At 38.4% G+C, this 24,349-nt stretch overlaps 1 protein-coding gene across 1 annotated transcript in view; it reads right to left on the minus strand.

Annotated features, from left to right (window-relative positions):
• LOC133595493 (citron Rho-interacting kinase-like) overlaps positions 1 to 24,349 on the minus strand; it is a 155,336-nt gene that overhangs the window by 124,980 nt on the left and 6,007 nt on the right. The window contains exon 3 of the mRNA XM_072914262.1: positions 6,305 to 6,487. The gene's annotated coding sequence lies outside the window, so the exon portion shown is untranslated. The remainder of the gene's footprint in view (positions 1 to 6,304; positions 6,488 to 24,349) is intronic.

Genomic DNA, 24,349 nt, shown 5'->3' on the forward strand with positions numbered 1-24,349 from the left:
ACAATCACAAATGACAAAATAAAAAAAATAAAACATATATGTCGTGCGTGCAATACAACTGTGCTGCTTTTATTTTGAAAATGGTTATTTATGGGCGTATGTCCGGGTGTAACCTGTGAGTGAAGGTGTACAGCGACAAGTGATGCCCAGTTACCACCGAAATGTCAGCTCACGCTAAAAAAAGAAAAGTTGATTACGAATGTCGTGTTTTCAACAAGACATGGACTGCCAAGTATTTCTTTACAGAAATTAAAGGTGAAGCCGTGTGCTTAATTTGTGGTACACAGGTTGCTGTGTTTAAAGAATATAATTTGAATCGCCACTACACGACAAAGCACGAGGAAAAGTACCGGAATCTGTCTGATGAAGAGCGCCCAAAGGAGGCTGATGCGTTGATGGTAAAACTGCAAACCCAACAAGGACCTTTTGCCATATTTCACACCCCCAGAGATGCAGCCGTCAGGACAAGTTCCGTCATTTCTCACAAAATCGCTAGAAAAAGAAAGGCGTCTTCTGACGAAGAGTTTATTAAGGAGTGCTTATTGGACTCTGTTGCGCTTATATGCCCGGACACTTTGACTGTTTTTCGCTGGCTTTGGATGAGAGCTGCGATGTACGTGACACCGCCCAGCTGCTCATCTTCTTACGTGGGATAACTGCAAACTTTCAAATCACGGTGGAGCTGGCAGCCATGCAGTCAATTAAAGAGACAACCACAGGTAATGACTTGTTCACATAGGTAAATGCGTGTTTGGACATGTTAGGACTGAAATGGGACAAGCTGGCAGGTGTGACAACAGATGGTTGTCCAAATCTGACGGGGAAAAATGTTGGATAATGCAGGATAAAGTGACAGAAATTAACCCTGTGCAGAAATGGACATTTTTTGCATTGTATTATACATCAGGAAGTGTTGTGTAAGACAGTGTTCAAAATGAAACCATCAAAAGCAATCTGCTTTTGTATAAAGTTAAGTTAAGTTAAATGAAATTATTATTATTATTATTAATTATTATTATTATTTATCTTACGGTATATCAAAAATAATATTGAGCAAAAATTAATTGAAATATTGTCAATGTGGCCCCTTCAGCAGTGCTCGGGTTGCTCATGCGGCCCCCGGTAAAAATTAATTGCCCACCCCTGTCATAAATCATGCCTCTCACCTGGAAAGTAAACGGACGAGGACATATGACAAATTGGTACACTTTGACAGCCGATTTTGACCCGAATATGGCGAGAACAACACAAAAAGGCGCTTGGTTCACTAGGATAACGAGTCATTCTTCATCTAAATAGGAATATATGAACATCCCAGCAGTCGGCATCCTAATGACAGCAGACATTGTACAGTTAGTGATGTTTTATCATGTTAGTGAGCAGTGATCTGTGATGTTGAAAAAAAAAAAGCGAACATTGTGATGCGTTTTTTTATTTTTATTCATGTACCGTATTTTTCGGAGTATAAGTCGCACCGGAGTATAAGTCGCACCTGCCAAAAATGCATAATAAAGAAGGAAAAAAACATAAAAGTCGCACTGGAGCCCGGCCAAACTATGAAAAAAACTGCGACTTATAGTCCGAAAAATACGGTATGTATGCTTAAAGTGAGCAAAATACGTAAATATTAAATGTTATTATAAATGCGCCTGTTTCATACATTACATATATACTTATAAAACCTTAATGGAGTTGTTTGGAGGATTTTAAGGGCTTTATAGGCAGAATAGAGTGGCTCCCTTAGGCTCCATTGTAAGCGGACTTTTGATCGTATTTATTTAATATTTAGAATGCATTAAAAAATACATCTGTCGTCTTGTCTTTCATAAAGATTGTGATAGGCCAAAAAAAAAAAAAAAAAGTGCAGTTCCCCTTCAAGAGGCTTGCTGGAAAAAGGTATATCCCCCCCAAAAAACTTTGTCTTTGCATGTACTAAGTCTAAATGGAAGGTTTTGACATAAACATAAAGGGGAAACTTTGATGCTTACTGTACATGTGGAAATATACATACAGTATCTTTGCTACTGAGTAGGCATCAATAAAGCAAGTGGATTTTAAAAGTAAAGCAATGATATTTGTACCAATGAAAGGAATAAGTACTGTGGTAACACAACTGCCGTGTACCCCAATTAACAAGTCGTACCCGGCTTATTGTTATGCATTAAGTTGCGAGGATAAATTTGAGTTAGGAGCCTCCCCACTGCTTGTTGGCGATTGTCAGAATTAACCCCGTAAGATTCTACCAAAACATCCAGTCTCAATTGCTAGCATTAGCCTATAGCTAGAGATTGACATAACTTTGTTTTCCAAACATTTAAAGGAAGAAAGTGAGAGTGAAAGAGAGTGCTGCAAAGAAGAAGTGGATGAAAGTCATCGAACTAAAGAAAGCAATCATCAAAAACATGACCGACCCTGTAGCCAACTTGGCAAGTTAATAGAGCGTATAACTGCTAGTCCGTAATAAAGCAGAAGGAGTCTAACGCCAGACAAGAACATTGAAATAATAGCTAAATTGTGGACATTTATTCATGAAAATATGGAAAAGCTGGTGATGTTTGACTGGTGGTGGGGGCAAATAACATTTTGCTTCGGACCCCAAATTGACTGTCGAGGTTATTGGTATCCAGTGTTGGGACTAACGCGTTACAAAGTAACGTGTTTATGTAACACCGTTATTTTCGGTGGTAACTAGTAGTGTAACGCGTTATTTTTTTATGTTCAGTAACTCAGTTACCGTTACTACATGATGCGTTACTGCATTATTTTTCTAGAAACTGAGAAGATCTGAGTTTGTTTTATTGCTGCGGTGTCGTCCTTCTGAATGTTCCTGTGTCACAAGGAAGAGGCGCGCCGCGCGCTCTGTGTGGGTGTGTGTGTGGGGCGGGGGGGCGTGTCCGTGTTTACTAACATGATATCATGGCGGAGCCGAAGCTGAGTTTCTTAACATGGAGATATTTTCACTACTTTTCTTTTGTCGAGCACAAAGAAAACAACATTTTAGTTAAATGTAAGTTGTGTCTGGGATCAAAGATCCTATCTACTGCCCAAAACAGCAATTCAAATCTGCTAAAACAGCTACAAAAGCAACATGCTTCGATGAAGCTAGTAAAGAGAGACACACAGCGGCTGGATTTTAACGGAGGGACTGCTAGCCAGGACAACATTGATAGAGCCATTGTAGAGTGTGTGCTCGAAGACATGCAGGCTATTTTTACAGTGGAGTCACCCGCTTTCAAGCAGCTGGACACAGTGGACAGTGAGTACATAAACATGGAAAGCAAACTAAAGAAAACACTGAAAACTCTGCCTCTGCTCATCATTAATCACTGAAGGTACACACAGTCTGTCATTTCTCTTATATACTCCTTCATTCTAGACTTCTAGAGTGTTTGATTATCACATCACTCTAAATGTATAGACTATAAAATTCACAAACATAAAGAGGGATCGTAGTGTGCCAGGCCAATCTTTTCTTTTCTCTAAACTAAAACTGGGGAAATGCGTAGATTGTTCTGGGCTTCAGTACAGTGTTGATCTCATGAAGACATGATTTTATTTCACAATTCCTTGAGAGAGAAAAACGCCTGGTTAGGCATGTGTATAGCAGTATGTGTGCTGTATATAGTGACATGACATATAATCATGTCATGTGTGCCTTCCTTGGGTGAAGCCAGGTTTTCTTTAGTTATTTTAAATTGCCTTTCAAATGTCTATTCTTGGTGTTGGGTTTTATCAAATAAATGTCCCCCAAAATTGCGACTTATATACCATATTTTTCGGACTATAAGTCGCAGTTTTTTTCATAGTTTGGCCGGGCTCCAGTGCGATTTATATATGTTTTTTTCCTTCTTTATTATGCATTTTCGCCAGGTGCGACTTATAGTCTGGTGCGACTTATACTCCGAAAAATACGGTATGTTTTTTTCCTTCTTTATTATGCATTTTCGGCAGGTGTGACTTATACTCTGAAAAATACGGTAACTAATTTGTTAATTTTCACAGTAACGCATTACTTTTTGGTGTAAGTAACTGAGTTAGTAACTGAGTTAGTTTTGAAATAAATTAACTAGTAACTGTAACTAGTTACTGGTTTTCAGTAACTAACCCAACACTGTTGGTATCAACATTAAATTTTTTCTTTCTTTTTTCTTTCATTCTTTGAGAATGTAGTGAGACGATAAAAAGACAAGTTAGACATACCTTCATGATTCAGTCAAATTAGCATGTTTGATATGTCATGTTTTTATCATCATTGTACAAACCCCGTTTCCATATGAGTTGGGAAATTGTGTTAGATGTAAATATAAACGGAATACAATGATTTTACAATCTTTTTCAACCCATATTCAATTGAATGCACTACAAAGACAACATATTTGATGTTCAAATTCATAAACTTTATTTTTTTTTTGCAAATAATAATTAACTTAGAATTTCATGGCTGCAACACGTGCCAAAGTAGTTGGGAAAGGGCATGTTCACCACTGTGTTACATGGCCTTTCCTTTTAACAACACTCAGTAAATGTTTGGGAACTGAGGAGACACATTTTTTAAGCTTCTCAGGTGGAATTCTTTCCCATTCTTGCTTGTTGTACAGCTTAAGTTGTTCAACAGTACGGGGGTCTCCATTGTGGTATTTTAGGCTTCATAATGCGCCACACATTTTCAATGGGAGACAGGTCTGGACTACAGGCAGGCCAGTCTAGTACCTAGCACTCTTTTACTATGAAGCCACGTTGATGTAACACGTGGTTTGGCATTGTCTTGCTGAAATAAGCAGGGGCGTCCATGGCAACGTTGCTTGGATGGCAACGTATGTTGCTCCAAAACCTGTATGTACCTTTCAGCATTAATGGCGCCTTTACAGATGTGTAAGTTACCCATGTCTTGGGCACTAATACACCCCCATACCATCACAGATGCTGGCTTTTCAACTTTGCGCCTATAACAATCCGGATGGTTCTTTTCCTCTTTGGTCCGGAGGACACAACGTCCACAGTTTCCAAAAACAATTTGAAATGTGGACTCGTCAGACCACAGAACACTTTTCCACTTTGTATCAGTCCATCTTAGATGAGCTCAGGCCCAGCGAAGCCGACGGCGTTTCTGGGTGTTGTTGACAAACGGTTTTCGCCTTGCATAGAAGAGTTTTAACTTGCACTTACAGATGTAGCAACTAAGTGTAGTTACTGACAGTGGGTTTCTGAAGTGTTCCTGAGCCCATGTGGTGATATCCTTTACACACTGATGTCGCTTGTTGATGCAGTACAGCCTGACAGTACAGTCACGGTCTTAGCTGCATACCTGCAGTGATTTCTCCAGATTCTCTGAACCCTTTGATGATATTATGGACCGTAGATGGTGAAATCCCTAAATTCCTTGCAATAGCTGGTTGAGAAAGGTTTTTCTTAAATTGTTCAACAATTTGCTCACGCATTTGTTGACAAAGTGGTGACCCTCGCCCCATCCTTGTTTGTGAATGACTGAGCATTTCATGGAATCTACTTTTATACCCAATCATGGCACCCACCTGTTCCCAATTTGCCTGTTCACCTGTGGGATGTTTCAAATAAGTGTTTAATGAGCATTCCTCAACTTTATCAGTATTTATTGCCACCTTTCCCAACTTCTTTGTCATGTGTTACTGGCATCAAATTCTAAAGTTAATGATTATTTGCAAAAAAAAAAAAATGTTTATCAGTTTGAACATCAAATATGTTGTCTTTGTAGCATATTCAACTGAATATGGGTTGAAAATGATTTGCAAATCATTGTATTCCGTTTATATTTACATCTAACACAATTTCCCAACTCATATGGAAACGGGGTTTGTATATTCTTCACGAGACGGCTTTAAAAAATAAAAAATCATACTGGTACTTTAATATGTAAGCAGCAGATAAACTGCACGCTTCTTTTTTGGCGTTGCAGTAGCCTTGAAAATGCTGCTGTTACCATAGACAACCATAGTTTGATGCATGCAATGGCATGACTGACTCTTTTCAACTTAGATGAAGAGTCCACATCAACTTCCACAGATGAATGTACTGCAAAATAAACCTGACAGTGTGGAGGCAGTGAATGCCTCTTCAGGGGAGTGATGGTAAAATGTGCAAGAAAGCATCTGTGTTGTGATCTTCAGACCACATAATAGTGCTACTGCACAACAACACGATGTGGTCATGAATCTGAGCTGTCAGTCAGTCACATCCTACATACTGCACTGGCATGCAAAACAAGACTTCTGGGCTTCATATAATGAGCAGTAAGAAAAAAAGAAAGAAAAAAAAGCTCAGCACTTACTCCTTTTCCTTAAATACGGCACCTCCTGGTCCGGTACGCGCATTCATGTGGGGTGTCTGTGAGAAGCCACCAGCCAGACTGAGAGCTTCGCTGCTTCGTCAAATTTGTGGGTGTCATCCTTCCAGGGGAGAGAGATGAAGAGCAGAGAAGAGAGCGAGCACGACCTGCGACTGCTGCTGCTTCCTGAGAGATGGAGAGGAGGAGAGGAGATGTAGCAGATCTGTGATCACTCTCTCTCACCCACCCACTTCTTCTCAAGTCTTTGCTTGGTCTCCATGCTGCAGCAGATGTCACTCATCTCATTTATGCATGCAGCTTGAAACGCAACCAGCCGCCAGCTCTCAGTAGTTGCTCGGGGGGGGATTCCGCAATTTAGCCATCGATCCTTTACCAAGTAAATACAGGGACCAGTATTGTTCCCTTTTTACTGGACATTTTGCAAGATCATTGGGTGATTCTGGGATTTCGCCTTTAATTTATTGTTTAACCCTTGTGTGGTGTTCGGGTCTGTGGGACCCGTTTTCATTTTTTATTAAAATAAAAATGATACAATTAATTCATTTTTCAAACTGAGACTCACTGACTTTGGCTCATTTTCTGTGAAGAACATATATCAGAATACATATTTAATGACAACACACACCATACACCCCCTCTACACATTTCTATTACATATAAGATGTCCGGGTCCACTGGACCCAGGGCTAATAGAAGTGTGGAAATTGATGTTTTGTGTACCAAACACACACACACACACACACACACACACACACACACACACACAAACACACACAGCAGGCCTAGACAGGAGGAGGACAGAGTGTAGGTACACAGAACATCAGAGGGTCAAATGTGCGAGAAAATGAGAGCAGACAGTGTTGACAAACAATGTTGCAACCTTGTGTGGGAACCGCAGGTGCAAAAACACAAAAGAAGAATCCCTGTGGGATGCAGAAACTGGCAGATAAATTTTCCGTGCAACGTTAATATTGTTACTCAGCCAGCGTTTGTGGGTCTGATGGACCTGTTGCATTTTGTGGCATTTTAATGCCTCACAATCAAACACTTGTATGTTAAAATACTGAACAGATGTTTATTGGGATAAGTAAACATAAACTTATAAACTTATGCAGATCCCAAAAACAGATCAGCAGGTACCAGAAGGTAAGAAAAGTTGCTTTTGCATAATGTAAAACAAAACGCCAGATATGTCTGCTGATGGGTGCCATTTTGCGGTCCTTATACACACACCATAGTAATACTTGTATCTCTGACTACGGTAGCCGTAATGGGCCGACAATCCATCAAGCGGTGCGCCTTCAAAGTCGTACTAAAACATTTTGAAAGATTTTTGAGCGCAGTGTGTAATGGTCTTTATTTTCAATGGAACTGTTAAAGTTTTGGTGTTGTTTACTGCCGTCATATTGCAGTCTACACGTATCTCTTATGTGTGACTACCATCTACTGGTCACACTTATCATTACACCATGTACCAAATAAAATTGCTTCGAGGTCGGTAAGCACAACCAGAATTCTTCCGTACATTAGGCGCACCAGGTTATAAGGCGCATTATCGATTTTTGAGAAAATGAAATGATTTTAAGTGCGCCTTATAGTCCGAAAAATACGGTAGTTTTCGCTATGTTTAGTTATTTTGCACCATTATTACAATGCAATAGTATGTAATAAAATTTTATAATTGTATTATTTTGCTGATATTGTCATATAATCATGATAGATAGATAGTACTTTATTGATTCCTTCAGGATAGTTCCCTCAGGAAAATTAATAACCCTTGTGTAATGTTCATATTGTTGTTACTCAGCCAGCGTTTGTGGGTCTGATGGACCTGTTGCATTTTGTGACATTTTAATGCCTCACAATCAAACACTTGTATGTTAAAATACTGAACAGATGTTTATTGGGATAAGTAAACATCTGTTCAGTATTTTAACATAAAAATGTTTGGTTGTGAGGCATTAAAAGCCAGATGTTTATTGGGATAAGTAAACATCTGTTCAGTATTTTAACATAAAAGTGTTTGATTGTGAGGCATTAAAAGCCACAAAATGCAACGGGTCCATCAGACCCACAAACGCTGGCTGAGTAACAACAATATGAACATTACACAAGGGTTATTAATTTTCCTGAGGGAACTCTCCTGAAGGAATCAATAAAGTACTATCTATCTATCATGATTATGTGCCAATATCAGCAAAATAATACAATTATACAATTTTATTACATACTATTGCATTGTAATAATGGTGCAAAATAACTAAACATAGCGAAAACTACCGTATTTTTCGGACTATAAAGCGCACTTAAAATCCTTTCATTTTCTCAAAAATCGACAATGCGCCTTATAACCTGGTGCGCCTAATGTACGGAAGAATTCTGGTTGTGCTTACCGACCTCGAAGCAATTTTATTTGGTACATGGTGTAATGATAAGTGTGACCAGTAGATGGTAGTCACACATAAGAGATACGTGTAGACTGCAATATGACGGCAGTAAACAACACCAAAACTTTAAATGTTCCATTGAAAATAAAGACCATTATACACGGCGCTCAAAAATCTTTCAAAATGTTTTAGTACGACTTTGAAGGCGCACCGCTTGGTGGATTGTCGGCCCATTACGGCTACCGTAGTCAGAGATACAAGTATTACTATGGTGTGTGTATAAGGACTGCAAAACGGCACCCATTAGCAGACATATCTGCCGTTTTGTTTTACATTATGCAAAAGCAACTTTTCTTACCTTCTGGTACCTGCTGATCTGTTTTTGGGATCTGCATAAGTCCTGAAAATTTGCACACATCCGCCATTGTAGTCCGTGATGACGACGTAGCTGATAAGCGCCTTCTTTTTCTCTACCTTCTTTTTATAGTAGCGTTAAGTTCTAACTTATATCTGTCAGTAAACTCGCTATGAAAACACTAAAACATACCGGTGTAGTGAGTTTACATTATTCACCCAAGGAACTTTAGTTATTAGAGAGCTCCGGTCAGACGTTTTTTCACGGGACACATTTCCGGCGTTGTTGTTGCATAGTGAGCCACAGATGAGGAGATGCTGCTCCGTTATTGATTGAAGTAAAGTCTGAGTGTCATTAAAACAGTTAGCTCCATCTTTTGACACTTCTTCCACTCCCGTCCTTGCACGCTACAACAAAGATGACGGGGAGAAGACGCTGTCAAAGTGGAGCCATGTAAATAAGACCGCCCACAAAACGGCGCATCCTGAAGTGACCGTCAGAAAGCGGCTTGAAGATGATCTGTAAAACATCATCTATGCAACATTTTGACCAAAGAACCACCATTACATGTTATGTAGACCACAAGGAAGTATTTTGCATTTAGAAAAAAATGGTATGACCCCTTTAATGCGCCTTATAATCCGGTGGGACTTTTGTATGAAAAAAGACCTGATTAGACCCGCTCATCGGCAGTGAGCCTTATAATCCGCTGCGCCCTATGGTCCAAAAAATACGGTAATACAGAGGTTTTCATTCGTAATTCAAAACATTTCCCATAAGAAATCATGCAAATCCAATTAATCTGTTCCAGTCACCCAAAAATATGAACACAAAACACATTTAATAGAGAATAATTATAGTTTTACATACAAAAACAATGTGAAATACATACAAATGATAAACTAAATGGAAACAAGACGTTTCAACATAACTTTTACCTTTATTGAAGATTGTCGTTAGCAAAAACGACAAGGAGCAGAGAGCAGATGCCACCTTCAGACTTTACTACGAGTTCTTTCTTTCTTTAGTTTATTTCGAACATGAACACACTTACATCATAATACATCACACAATTTCATATCATTTCATTTTACATCATGCCCGAAAAGGAGTGGGAAGAAGCAAAGCTTATTTAATCCTACCCCTTTCCCACTTCAAAGCGTTTACAAATATATAGAATCATTTACTGACCTTTTTATATAATAAAATAACATCTATGAAGTAGTATACAACAGTTTTGTAAAATGTAATTAATTAATTAATTCAGTCATTATTAACATACTGAGATGAAGAATATCTTATTTTCAATAAGGTTGAAAGTATTTCTCATAATTCTTCTTCTTTGTACTTTGTAAGCACTATTATTTTGAACAACCTCTTAAACTGGATCATATCTGTACAATGTTTAACTTCTTTACTTAATCCATTCCATAATTTAATTCCACATACTGATATGCTAAAAGTTCTAAGTGTTGTACGTGCATATAAATGTTTTAAATTATTTTTTCCTCTAAGGTTATATTTCTCCTCTTTAGTTGAGAAGAATTGTTGTACATTATTTGGTAGCAGGTTATAGTTTGCTTTGTACATCATTTTAGCTGTTTGCAATTTTACCAAATCACCGAACTTTAATATTTTTGACTTAATAAATAAAGGGTTTGTATGTTCTTTATAGCCAACATTATGTATGATTCTAATTGATCTTTTTTGTAACACGGTTAGCAAATGTAGCGCACATTTGTAGTTATTTCCCCATATTTCTGCACAATAACTCAGATATGGTAACACTAGTAGTACACAGTAGAGAATATGTAGTGATTTTTGGCCCAAGACATATTTTGCTTTATTCATTATTGAAATGTTTTTTGCCACCTTATGTTGTATGTTTTGTATATGAGATTTCCAGTTCATTTGATCATCTATTAATACTCCCAAAATTCTTTCATGAATGCAGTAAGTGAAGTAAACTATATTTATATAGCGCTTTTCTCTGGTAACTCAAAGCACTTTACATAGTGAAACCAGTGTGGGTGGCACTGGGAGCAGGTGGGTAAAGTGTCTTGCCCAAGGACACAACGACAGTGACTAGAATGGCGGAAGCGGGGATCTAACCTGGAATCCTCAAGTTGCTGCCACGGCCACTCTATCAACTGAGCTATGTCGCCCTTTTTTGTCACCTTTTTTTAAATCAAAGTCCTGGCACTCACAACTTTCCTCTGCCCCAGGTTGGATTATTTTGTCGTCGTACTCAACAACAACAAAAAATCTGAGTCACCAATGCATAGTATTCTTAGTATGGGCATTTAATTAAAACTGACTAGTTTGTTATGAGACATGTGTGGCCGTACAATAACCAAGAAAGTATACCGTATTTTTCGGACTACAAGTCGCAGTTTTTTCATAGTTTGGCCGGGGGTGCGACCTATACTCAGGAGCGATTTATGTGTGAAATTATTAACACATTTCCGTAAAATATCAAATATTATTATTTAGCTCATTCACGTAAGAGACTAGACCAGGGGTCGGCAACCCGCGGCTCCGGAGCCGCATGCGGCTCTTTGATCACTCTGATGCGGCTCAGCAGCTTACTTGCTGAACCCCCTGATTTTCCCGTGAGACTTCCGGATTTCAGTTCCCCTCGCAGAAAACTACCCCGGGATTAATATTCATCGATTTTCACCCTTACAGCTATAATAAGGGCGTACCATGATGGTACAACATATGGCAACTTCTACAATTTATATTAACAGCGTGCCAGCCCAACACTTGTTGTACAATATACATCTTTTGCTTCCACACAGCAAGGCATACTTGGTCAACAGCCACACAGGTTACACTGACGGTGACCATACAAAACAACTTTAACACTCTTACTAATAATGCGCCACACTTTGAACCAAAACCAAACAAGAATGACAAACACATTTTGGGAGAACATCTGCACCTTAACACAACATAAACACAACAGAACAAACACCCAGAATCCCATGCAGCCCTGACTCTTCCGGGCTATATTATACACCCCTGCTACCACCAAACTCCGCCCCCACCCCAACCCTGCTCCCTCACACATCAACCCCCCCCCCCACCCCCTCTCTGTGCGTCGGTTGAGGTGGGCGGGGTTTGGTAGCGGGGGTGTATAATGTATCCCGGAAGAGTTAGGGCTGCATGGGATTCTGGGTATTTATTCTGTTATGTTTATGTTGTGTTAAGGTGCAGATGTTCTCCCGAAATGTGTTTGTCATTCTTGTTTGGTGTGGGTTCACAGTGTGGCGCATTATTAGTAAGAGTGTTAAAAAAAATGTTATACCACCACCGTCAGTGTAACCTGTGTGGTTGTTGAACAAGTATGCGTTGCTGTCACTTACGTGAGCAAGTAAAAGTCATACACAACGTGAGGCTGATTAGGCACACTGTTAATGGTGGGAGCTATATGCTGTACCAACACAACATGCATGACGCTGACAAGTGCCAATCAGTTAAAACCCGCGTGCTGCACCAGCTTTCGAATCTCATATAAAGGTGTGGGCAGCGTGTCTGAGAACCCTGGATTATAGATAGCACAAAGCAAAAAAAAATCTTTGTATACAGTGTTATTTCATTTAAAATGTCATAAATTTTTTGCGGCTCCTATAGTTTTCTATAATTTGTGAAACTGGTCAAAATGGCTCTTTGACTGATAAAGGTTGCCGACCCCTGGACTAGACGTATAAGATTTCATGGGATTTAGCGATTAGGAGTGACAGATTGTTTGGTAAACGTATAGCATGTTCTATATGTTATAGTTATTTGAATGACTCTTACCATAATATGTTACGTTAACATACCAGGTACGTTCTCAGTTGGTTATTTATGCCTCATATAACGTACACTTATTCAGCCTGTTGTTCACTATTCTTTATTTATTTTAAATTGCCTTTCAAATGTCTATTCTTGGTGTTGGCTTTTATCAAATAAATTTCCCCAAAAAATGCGACTTATACTCCATAGTGCGACTTATATATGTTTTTTCCCTTCTATATTATGCATTTTCGGCCGGTGCGACTTACACTCTGGAGCGACTAATACGCCGATAAATACGGTACTAAAAACCGGGGCAAAATTTTCATCGATAAACCAAATCACACGAAAATTGAGGCGTACGAAAAGCTCTAAGGTCACCTTTTCTGTGATAACAATATACAACTTAAGTCCTATGTACTGTTAGAATGTATCGTGTTGTGACGTATCGTGTTACGATGTATCGTGTTACGATGTATTGTTACAATGTATTGAGTAACGACGTATCATGGTATGACGTATCCTGTTACGTATCCTGTGACAATGAAATGTGTTACGACGATGCATGTTACAATGAAACGTATTACGACGAAACGTGTTATGATGAAACGTCTTGCAACAATACGTGTTACTACGAAATGTGTTACGACGAAACGTGTTACGACTCTTTTGTTACTTAAAAACTGAAATCCGACCTAAGCAATTAGGTTCGTAAATGCAAGCCTCGTCTAAGACTATGTGCTCCGTGAAAGACTACGTAGCCAAGTCTAGCGTAACTGAGGAAAGACAACATTCCTTTTGTATTTTTTCTTTAACTTTTTGGCAAGTATGTCTCCGAGATATTTTTAAGTGTTCTTTCTTAATCCATAGTCATGTTTAAATCAGCTAGTAATTTCTCATGTGAACTCTTTGGGTTTTTCTTCTCATGTCCGCTGGTAAACTCTTTTGTTTTGTCTTAAGGGCTCCTGTTTGTCGTCTCACAGAGCTGTTTTGGCCAGTTTATCTGTTTCGAAGTAGTAGCTGCATTTCTTTCTACATAAGCTGACTCTTTTTGTTTGAATTTAGACCTTGTTTGCTGATGCTATTGTTACGTTGTAAGGGCTGGTCTCCTAAAGCTTTAGTAAAACTTGGCCAAGTACTAGTCTGTCTCCGTGGTCCTTTTTACTCAACATATATGTCATCCAAAAGAATTTGGGTTGGATCAGTGCGTTTTATTCCCTGAGGAAGAGGAGGAATAGACATCAGAAAATGCTCAGAAAGGGGAGACATACAGGATCGTTTAGACTGTCCATCGTAATCTTAAACCCGATTCGAAATACCCAAATGTTGTGCTGCACAGAAAGCATGTCAGGGGCCAGAGCACCTGACAATGAAGCTAGTCTTGGGGAGCTGACTCGCAACAGGCCTAGTAAACACGTACGACAGGCTAATCGCACCACTAGCTACGCAAACATAGTTGTACAAGTCGGCTCTAATGACACTAGAATGAGACAGTCAGAGATTACAAAGAGAAACAGAGCTAGGACTTGTAATCTCGCTAGAAAATACTTGTCTCTGGCCCCCTGCCTGCGAGAGGCAATGATGTAAGGTATAGCAGATTAGTCTCGCTTAACAAGTGGATCGCTAGTTTTTGTAGAGAAGAGGGACTAACATTTATTGATAATTGGCCGTCTTTCTGGGGAAAACCGGGCTTGCTCAGGAGGGACGCCCTTCACCCTAACCGCATACTTGCCAACCTTGAGACCTCCGATTTCGGGAGGTGGGGGGTGGGGGGGGCGTGGTCGGGGTGGGGCGGGGGCGTGGTTGGGGGGGGGGCTAAGAGGGGAGGAGTATATTTACAGCTAGAATTCACCAAGTCAAGTATTTCATATACATATATATAAGAAATACTTGACTTTCAGTGAATTCTAGCTATATATATATATTTATTTTATTATATATATATATATATATATATATATATATATATATATATATATATATATATATATATATATATATATATATATAAACAAAAGAAATACTTGAATTTCAGTGTTCATTTATTTACACATATACACACACATAACTCATCTACTCATTGTTGAGTTAAGGGTTGAATTGTCCATCCTTGTTCTATTCTCTGTCACTATTTTTCTAACCATGCTGAACACCCTTTCACAGGTACCCAGAAAGGTTTCGAGTACCACCAAAAAAACTGAATCTCTGAAGACAGTATAAAAATCTGTGTTAAAGGTGTACAAATACTGTTTGTATAATAAGCATGTTATTTTTTTTACAAATGAGGGTTAAGAGTTCAGTACTGAAAAAAAAAAAAAATGAATGTGACTTAAGTACAGTTTTTTTAATTGAGCTGCTGCATTTTTTGGTTGGGTTGTTCATTTATTTTGAGTAACTTCTATACATTTCTAAAAGGGGAATAATGTACTAGACTGATCTATGTTTGTCTGTTGCCATCTCTTGGTGAATGTTGGCTATAGCGTACTGGGGTTACTTTTTGGTTGGCCAACGATTTACGTGGTGTTGCGCACCTGACGTCACTCAGGTCCGCATGGAGCTGGAGGGGGCGTGGCTTCCAGCTCCGCCTGAATTTCGGGAGATTTTCGGGAGAAAATTTGTCCCGGGAGGTTTTCGGGAGAGGCGCTGAATTTCGGGAGTCTCCCGGAAAATCCGGGAGGGTTGGCAAGTATGCCTAACCGGGAAAGTGCCATCACTCTCTCCAGAAATATAGACCACTATTTGAGTCACAATTGACTAACTACACTAGAACAAGCTTGGACACAGGCAATTACAGTGCCTGTTAGGCGGGGTGAGGAGTCAGTTAAGCTAGAACTAACCAACGCAAGGCTGGAAAATTCCTGCACACGTAGCATTTCTCCGAGAATAATACATAACTCAAAATGTTTTTTCTGTAGTGACTGTGCGAGAGGTGAACATGCATTCTACTGAGGAGGCAAATGATGACGCGTTAAATCTATCGCAGCACCAAGCAAACAATCTCAAGATTCTTATATTAATTCCTAGATGTGATCGAAATTATTTAAGGCGCATTACACAAAATAAACCTAACGTTATTAATATCACTACTACGGATAACATTAACAAAAAATCCTCAAAACATCCCACTAACTATAATATGGGCTTTTTAAACATCACATCATTGTCTCCCAAAATGTTATTAGTTAATGAGGTCATTAGAGACAACAATCTTAACGTCATTGGTCTCAGCGAAACCTGGCTAAAACCAGATGAATTTTTCTCGCTTAACGAGGCATCTCTTCCTAACTATACGAGTGCACATGTTGACCCCTCCACCCTTAATTGTGATTAAGGGCTATATAAGTAAACTCTGATTGATTGATTGATTTATACACTTCTTTTTGACAAAAACTCACCTCAGGCTTTGGGGTCTGAAAAGATTTGAATGAAAGACAATAGTAGTTTTTGCTTTTGTTTACTGTATTTTACATTGTTGAATGTATCCTGCTGGTACGTAATAAAACGTAATAACTAATATTTTGTTGGTATTGTTACATTGTCCTATGTTGTTGTATTTATATCATTTTCAATTGTTCACATATAAGTACTCGCCCTGTGTGTATACCGTATTTTTCGGACTATAAGTCGCAGTTTTTTTCATAGTTTGGCCGGGGGTGCGACTTATACTCAGGAGCAACTTATGTGTGAAATTATTAACACATTACCGTACAATATCAAATAATATTATTTAGCTCATTCACGTAAGAGACTAGACGTATAAGATTTCATGGTATTTAGCAATTAGGAGTGAAAGATTGTTTGGTAAACGTATAGCATGTTCTATATGTTATAGTTATTTGAATGACTCTTACCATAATATGTTACGTTAACATACCAGTTGGTTATTTATGCCTCATATAACGTCCACTTATTCAGCCTGTTGTTCACTATTCTTTATTTATTTTAAATTGCCTTTCAAATGTCTATTCTTGGTGTTGGGTTTTATCAAAAAAAATTCCCCAAAAAATGCGACTTGTACTCCAGTGCGACTTATAAATGTTTTTTTTCCTTCTCTATTATGCATTTTCGGCCGGTGCGACTTATACTCTGGAGCGACTTATACTCCGAAAAATACGAATATATTTTACACTGTTTGAATCCGAAATTCAAAATTCAGTAAATACACACTTTTACACAATTCTTGTTTTTAAAAATCATAAAAGACATGCATGGTACAGTCATTTCACCCAGGGAAAATAATGGTTAGATTAAATCATTAAGGGCCCAAAGTAATGTATGTACTCAGGCACATACTAATAAATAGGACAGTGAAGCCAAAGTAAAGTTGATAATTTTGCAGTGGTGTGTTCCAAAGCTTACAATAATTTGCTCAGTGTTTACATGCTTGATGTAGTTTTGTTAAACACATTTGGAATAAACTAAACCAAGACCACCATGACCCACTCAAGATACAGTAACTGCAACAATACTGCAACTGTGGAAACACTGCCACCCAATGGCAACTATTGACAAACATACACTGTACAATATGCAGTACAGTATAGTCCATCCATCCATTTTCTACAGCCTATCCGTCTCAGGGTCAGGGGGTGCTGGAGCCTATCCCAGCTGCACTCGGGTGGAGTAGTATGATGGCCATTCGGAGGCTTGAAAAGACTGTTATATAAAAGAGTATTTAGATTATTTCAAGGTTTGTCTAAAGATAACTAAGGACAATGACAAAGTGTACTCAATGTCTATAACCTCCCAGTTCTTAATCTGTTTAAAAAAAGATTGTGATATTGTAGCAGAGCAGTCATCAAAAATGTGGTCTATGCAGCTGTAAACATTTAAAAAAATAAGATGCACATTTCTGTCCCAGAAAATAAAATTTATGACTAAAATGAAATTGTAAAAAATGTATTTAGTAAAATGTCCGGTTGCTACCTAAATTATCGCCATCATGAAACAGACTCCAACATCCAAAAAGACATATAATCATATATAGTACATACAACAAAACATACACTATAAAAGGCATTATATTACATGATATTGTAGAAAACGTAGCTACAGCATTAGAAAAAAAGCAACACACCGTTGGAGTATTTATTGATTTATGTAAAGCTTTTGACACAATCGATCATTCGTTACTTCTGCAAAAATTGGAAAACTATGGCATAAGAGGTGTTTCACAAGAGTGGTTAAGTAGTTATTTAAGTAATAGATCTCAATATGTGGAAATCAATAAGACTAAGTCACAGCCAAGAAGAGTAACTTGTGGGGTTCCACAAGGCTCTGTATTGGGACCTAAGTTATTTATACTATATATAAATGATATTTGTTCAGTATCTAATAAATTGAGATTTATTATGTTTGCAGATGATACAAATGTATATTGTTCAGGAGAAGACTTGAAGGAAGTGTTGAGGGTAATAGAGGTTGAGTTGATTCAGCTAAAAAAATGGTTTGATATCAATAAGTTATCATTAAATGATAAGAAAACAAAATTTATGGTGTTTAGTGGTGCAAGGACAAAACGTGAAGTAAAATTAAAATTAAATCAAGTGGAAATTGATACAGTATATGAAACTAAATTCTTGGGAATAATAATTGATCATAAATTATGTTGGAAACCGCATATTGAATATATAAAAGGGAAAAATATCCAAATCCATTGCTATTCTTTATAAAGTAAAACACATGCTGAATAAGAAATGTCTGCATATGTTATATTATTATTTTATTTTTCCATATTTAACATATTGTGTTGAAGTTTGGGGAAATGTTTATAGAACAAACATATACCCAATAATTAAACTTCAAAAAAACGGTCATTAGAATAATACACAAAGCGTGCTACTATGAACATACCAATCCATTATTTATAAGTTCTAATGTGTTAAAATGTTCAGATATTGTGTTTTTAAAAACAATGGAAATTATGTTTCAAGTAAAGAACAACAGCCTTCCAGCTTGTATTCTTAGGTTATTTCAATTAAGAGGAGAAAACCATAATTTACGGGGGGTATTGATTTTTGAAATAGGTAAAGCAAGAACAAATATTAAATACAAATGTATTTCAGTTTTACGAGTTAAATGGTGGAACAAGCTCAGTGATGAGTTGAAGACATGTACTTCTTTGTTAAGGTTTAAGAAAACATTGAAAGGTGAGATAATTGAAAATTATAAAATATAGTAACAATTACTTTCATCCCATTGATTTTGATTTTTTTTTACATTGATGTTCCAGGTAATCTTATTTTCAGTGAAGATATAGGATAGGCAAATATAAGCTTTGGCTTCAGCCTATTCCTTTTTCGGTCATGCTTTTTCTTTTCTTTTCTTTTCTTTTCCTTTTGTGTGTAAATGTTTATGATTGTTATACTGTATATGTATAGTGTGTACTCTTAAACTGGTCACACGAAATGGTTAATGGTTGATGGTTGATTATATGACCGAAATAAACTTATTTCATTCATATTAAAAATAAGTGCGTGTGCATTTTCAGCAAAAGGCATTTAATAGATAAGAGCAGCAAGAAAAATTTACTTTAAAAAGTACTTCTACATGTTCTATAGAAGGCACAGATAACAGTGTTTCCACATATAGGATTGGTACAGTACATAACCATTTACCATGAATTAATTTACGTGGGCAGCATGGCGTAGTGGGTAGAGCAACCGTGCCAGAAACCTGAGGGTTGCAGGTTCGCTCCCCGCCTCTTACCATCCAAAAATCGCTGCCGTTGTGTCCTTGGGAGGGACACTTGACCCTTTGCCACTCACACCGGAATTGAATTGAATTGAATGATGAATGATAGGTGGTGGTCGAAGGGGCCGTTGGCGCAAATTGCAGCCACGCTTCCGTCAGTCTACCCCAGGGCAGCTGTGGTTATGAAAGTAGCTTACCACCACCGGGTGTGAACAACTGATGGATTCTACATGTAAAGCGACTTTGGGTACTTAGAAAAGCGCTATATAAATCCCAGTTATTATTAGTTATTACGTGGACCCCAACTTAAACAAGTTGAAAAACGTATTCGGGTGTTACCATTTAGTGGTCAATTGTAGGGAATATGTACTGTACTGTGCAAACTACTAATAAAAGCTTCAATCAATCAATAACAGAACTACACCTAGGATTAGTCAACTGTATAATAGGACTATTCTGGGACCTCTGCAGTCTACTTATACAAAATTGTAAATTTAATCAGTTCTCTCAGGTGGCATAGAAGGTGTTTAACTCTAAATCACAAATAATCTTGCTGGCACTTTTACCCCTGGGCTTCCTGGGCAGGATTCTGAGATAGTCATTGTATGCAACCTGGAGTTTGCGCAAATTCTCTTTCTTATACCTCACACAAAGGGCTAACATGTACAAAGCTGCATTAATGCACGGGTTTACATGTTTGTTTTTTTTATTTCAAACTGTGGTTTTGCTTGTGTGTTGGGGTGGGGTTGTGGAGGTCTGGGGGATAAACCCCCTTAGCTCCGGGGCCCATATCATTACCATACATACAAGGGCCAAATGGCCAAACCGTCAGCATACATAAAGCGGTTAATTTAGGTATTCCCCATTACGCACCCTGTGCTACGATCTCTCAACTGCCTTGACAGGTCATCCATATACAGGCTGAACAGACCTGGTGATAGAAACCCACCTTGTCGTACACCATTGTGAACTCTGAGGGGAGGTGATAAAACACTCCCTGCACAGTCTGCCTGTCATAACAATATGCCAGGATACGTATAATGCTACCCGGAACGCCCCTCTGTGTCAGCTTGGTGAAGTGTTTGTGATGGTTGACTCTGTCAAATGCCTTAGATGCATCAATAAAGCCTACCAAAATTGTTGAGCCCTGCCCCGTTCTTTTCTATTGCTCTTTTAAAGCATAAATAAACATATCGGTACTATGCTTGCTCTTAAAGCCAAATTGGTTGTCAAATAAGATCCCCAAATATGTCTATTATTATCACACTTTCTAGCACCTTAGACCAGTAGTGCCAAACGTACTGCCCGCGGGACGGTTCAGGCCTGGGAACAGGTTTTGTCCAGTCCGCAGCCCGCGAAATGTGTTTGCTAAGTATAAAAATGATCTGAATTGTTTAATGAAATAAACTGTTGTGCTAATATGTTCACCGGTTGTCGCAATTGCAATTCTGTTAGGCAAGCTAACAGTTTGTACCAGTGCCAAGCAAGTGGTGCAAGGTAAAGCGTGGCTGCAGCTCCTCCCCTTCGACCCAAATGAAACAGAAAAAACCTGCCGTTTACATCTTCTGCTTCGAACACATTGTTTTTAGGCACCCTCATTGCCCCAAAATGTGTCTTTAATAAATAGAAAAATGAACGCTGAGTGTAACTCAACCTCTTGAATAGTTTCTACCTCCGTTTCTTATAGTTTGTTGAGTTAGCACAGGGTTAATACATAGACATGACAAATGAGGTATTGAATACCTAGAAGAGTTTTTATCTATTCATTAGTTTTTCTTCACTCCTAAGATAGGCTGTGGTTTAAAGGGGAACATTATCACAATTTCAGAATGGTTAAAACCATTAAAAATCAGTTCCCAGTGGCTTATTATATTTTTCGAAGTTTTTTTCAAAATTTTACCCATCATGCAATATCCCTAAAATATGCTTCAAAGTGCCTGATTTTAACCATCGTTATAAACACCCGTCCATTTTCCTGTGACGTCACATAGTGAAGCCAACACAAACAAACATGGCGGAAAGAACAGCAAGCTATAGCGACATTAGCTCGGATTCAGACTCGGATTTCAGCGGCTTAAGCGATTCAACAGATTACGAATGTATTGAAACGGATGGTTGTAGTGTGGAGGCAGGTAGCGAAAACGAAATTGAAAAAGAAACTGAAGCTATTGAGCCATATCGGTTTGAACCGTATGCAAGCGAAACCGACGAAAACGACACGACAGCCAGCGACACGGGAGAAAGCGAGGACGAATTCGGCGATCGCCTTCTAACCAACGATTGGTATGTGTTTGTTGGGCATTAAAGGAAACTAACAACTATGAACTAGGTTTACAGCATATGAAATACATTTGGCAACAACATGCACTTTGAGAGTGCAGACAGCCCAATTTTCATCAATTAATATATTCTGTAGACATACCCTCATCCGCTCTCTTTTCCTGAAAGCTGATCTGTCCAGTTTTGGAGTTGATGTCAGCAGGCCAGGGAAGCTAGGGTGGGTATTCTTCTCTTGATCATCTTCGGTGGCATAAGGGACGGTGTGAGCCAAGACATCCAGGGGGTTTAGCTCGCTCGTCTGCGGGAACAAACTGCCGCCATTGCTTGCGGTGCTACCGAGGTCCTTTGTCCCTGAATTGCTCACAAAACTCCGGCAGATTCAATGGGGGTCTGGCGGCAGATTTCTTCGACTTTATCGTTGGAAATGCATCTGCTTTGAGTGTCGCAGGATATCCACACATTCTTGCCATCTCTGTCGTAGCATAGCTTTCGTCGGTAAAGTGTGCGGAACAAACGTCCAATGTCTTGCCACTTTCGCATCTTTGGGCCACTGATGCAACTTGAATCCGTCCCTGTTCGTGTTGTTACACCCTCCGACAACACACCGACGAGGCATGATGTCTCCAAGGTACGGAAAACAGTCGAAAAAACGGAAAATAACAGAGCTGATTTGACTCGGTGTTTGAGAAAATGGCGGATTGCTTCCCGATGTGACGCCACGTTGTGACGTCATCGCTCCGAGAGCGAATATTAGAAAGGCGTTTAATTCGCCAAAATTCACCCATTTAGAGTTTGGAAATCAGTTAAAAAATATATGATCTTTTTTCTGCAACATCAAGGTATATATTGACGCTTACATAGGTCTGGTGATAATGTTCCCCTTTAAAGTTTGATGGCTTTGTAGATACACAGAGACAAAGTCTGAGTTCATTGTCTTTGAAACTACACCAATTTTTTCCTCAGAATTTTCAACTAACTTGAAGTGCTTTGTCAAGAGGATTATTTTTGATTTGTACATTTTCAGAATGTGCTTGTTCTATTTTGGGCCAAAGTAAAACAAAGAAAATGATGTGAAGTTGTCTTTATTTTTAAGTAATCATGCCATGATTTTCCCACTTGGAAATAGATTTTCCTCAATGTGGCCACTGAGCTAAAATGATATTGACAACCTTGCCTTAGACAGTACGCTAGCTACGGCGATGGGTCAATAATTGTCCATAAAAAATCTTTTTTGATGTTATTTATTTAGAATTGTTTTGTTGAATCGTTATGTGCCTAGTATCAACATGCTATTTTGCCTAAATATCATGGACATATATTATGTATTTGCTAATTATATTAAAACATTCACTCTAGCCCTGTTACTCAAATTAGTCATCTTCGGTGTAAGAACCTTGTAAAGAAATGAAATGACCTGAGATGTGCCAATACATTGTATAGTTCCATATGTGTACCATCAGATTTAGAGCAGAAAAACAGCATTTTTTAAATTTATTTTCAAAGAGCTACAACAAGCAAACAGCACAGATAGGGTGGAATGGCCCAAATACAGTTTAGCTAAGTGATCATCTCAAATGCTATACAGTTTAAGGACCTTTTGTTTATGCAACTGCTGATTATATTTTTTACGAGATAGTAAGCTACAGTTCTTGTGAAGGTACTAACGTATAATGGACTACAATAATCTGCAGCACATCTTCATACCTGCACAAAAAGCCAATAAGGTAGCAGTAAACAATTTAAAATGTGCCTTAATTGCAGTAAATATGTATTTGTTAGTGTACACTGTGTTTATGTTGACATGTTTTTGTTCAATTGTGGTCATCATAACACATTATACTAATGAGGATTACGTAGGCTTCAAATGATTTTAGAGGAAATCACCCATTATCCATCAATGGCATGGAAACCCCCCACGACCTCCAATTGGCCCCTGAAGCTAAGAGACTGTGGACCAGCAGGCTGTGACCCACTTCTTTTGTGACTCGACTTTATCAGCTCAAAAGGCTTTGTTTGTAATCATTCATCATCACTGCCCCCCACATTCCGGCCTCATCCCTACCCCTTCATCCTTAAGCACCATTACTGCGTTCATTCAGCCATCGTATACATGAGGACTTGTTGTGCTTCTTTACCATTCTCCCTTTATCCTATTATTAAACAAACCACCAGAACAGAAGAACAAATATATATAATACAAACCCCGTTTCCATTTGAGTTGAGAAATTGTGTTAGATGTAAATATAAACAGAATACAATGATTTGCGAATCATTTTCAACCCATATTCAGTTGAATATGCTACAAAGACAACATATTTGATGTTCAAACTGATAAACTTTTTTTTTTTGCAAATAATCATTAACTTGAGAATTTGATGCTAGCAACACGTGACAAATAAGTTGGGAAAGGTGGCAATAAATACTGATAAAGTTGAGGAATGCTCATCAAACACTTATTTGGAACATCCCACAGGTGTGCAGGCTAATTGGAAACAGGTGGGTGCCATGATTGGGTATAAAAACAGCTTCCCG

This window comes from Nerophis lumbriciformis, linkage group LG12 (assembly GCF_033978685.3).
Source record: "Nerophis lumbriciformis linkage group LG12, RoL_Nlum_v2.1, whole genome shotgun sequence".
NCBI lineage: Eukaryota > Metazoa > Chordata > Actinopteri > Syngnathiformes > Syngnathidae > Nerophis > Nerophis lumbriciformis.